The sequence below is a fragment of the Cryptomeria japonica genome, unplaced genomic scaffold, assembly GCF_030272615.1.
Source record: "Cryptomeria japonica unplaced genomic scaffold, Sugi_1.0 HiC_scaffold_126, whole genome shotgun sequence".
Lineage (NCBI taxonomy): Eukaryota > Viridiplantae > Streptophyta > Pinopsida > Cupressales > Cupressaceae > Cryptomeria > Cryptomeria japonica.
The window spans coordinates 21,919-23,240 of NW_026728948.1; the positions used below are offsets into that span (position 1 = coordinate 21,919).

Here is a 1,322-nt window from a genome sequence, read left to right on the forward strand (position 1 = left end):
GTCCCAAGGTGAGTGCAAAGGTGGGTGCCAGGGTCAAGGTGAGTGCCAATGTGGGTTCCAAGGTGCCAGGGTCAGGGTGAGTGCCAATGTGGGTTCAAAGGTGCTAAGTTGGGTGCGAGGTTGGGTGCGAGGGTGGGTGGGTGCCAAGGTGTGCTAGGTGGAAGCCCGGGTGGGTCGGCATCCCATGGGTGTCGAGTTGGGTGCCTGATGGGTGCTTCTTGTCAAGTTTTAGTCGTCGGGACTCATTTCGAGCCTTAGAGGTCGTTTCTTGTCCGGTTGCCCTGTCTTCGACCTGGGAACCCAATTTTGGTCCTCGGGTCCCATTTTTTTTTGTCTCGCATCCCACTTTTGGCCTGTGGCCTTTTCGGGGTCGATTCTCGTTTTGGGCATCAGAGCATGTTTCTTCTCCTAAAACCCAATATTTGTTTATTAAGTCTCGGAACACATTTTTGTTCTCGTGGACCCATCATGGGTCTTGGAACGCATTTGTGGTCCTTGGGTCCCATTTTGCATCCCGAAACTTGTGTTTTGGTGCTTGATCCCTATTTTGGGTGCCCACCTTGCACCAAGTGCGCACCCGGGGCAAACCGAGCGCCTTGGTGCACCGGGGCAAGATCGAGCGTGCACCCGAGGCGCCCCGAACATGCACCAAGGTGCACTCGGCCCACATGTGAGCGCAGGTCGTTGCGCCCGAGGTGGTGTGTGGGCACCGCGTTGCAGACGGGACACTGCACGCACACGACGCCCCCTCCAGGTGCACGCACGTAGGCCGGGCCGGGTGCACACCCGACGCCCTAGCAAGGTGCGCGCACCCGGGCAGGGCTCACACTTGGCGAACGGGGCGCACTTCGCGAGGGAGGGTGTGCACCTCGACGGGGGTGGGTGGCCGGGGTGGATTCGCACGTGGGTCGCGGTTTGCTAAGTACACACTGCGACAAGCTCATAACGGGTGCGATCATACCAGCGTTAGTGCACCGGATCCCATCAGAACTCCGCAGTTAAGCGCGCTTGGGCCGGAGTAGTACTGGGATGGGTGACCTCCCGGGAAGTCCCGGTGTTGCACCCTTTTTTAGTTTTTCGCCGGGCGTCGCAATGCTATTTGAATAAACCTTTTGCCCGTTTGCGTTCTCGTCGGGGCCGGGCCGGGCCGGGGTGCGCTGCCCGCACTACCGCGCGCGCGGGGGCGACACCGAGCGCGCACCCGAGGCGCCCCGAGCACACAGGCCACGGTGCAACCCGGGCGTTGTGCGCGCACCCCGGTGCGCCCGAGGTGCTGCGCGCGCACCCAGGTGAAATCGGTGTGCACCTCGGCCAGTGCGCGC

At 61.6% G+C, this 1,322-nt stretch overlaps 1 non-coding gene across 1 annotated transcript; it reads left to right on the plus strand.

The window, feature by feature from the left end:
* Positions 1-947: 947 nt before the first annotated feature.
* On the plus strand, positions 948-1,066 carry LOC131865863 (5S ribosomal RNA). The gene has a single exon (XR_009364501.1). It is a non-coding gene; the product is annotated as a 5S ribosomal RNA (ribosomal RNA).
* Positions 1,067-1,322: the final 256 nt, after the last annotated feature.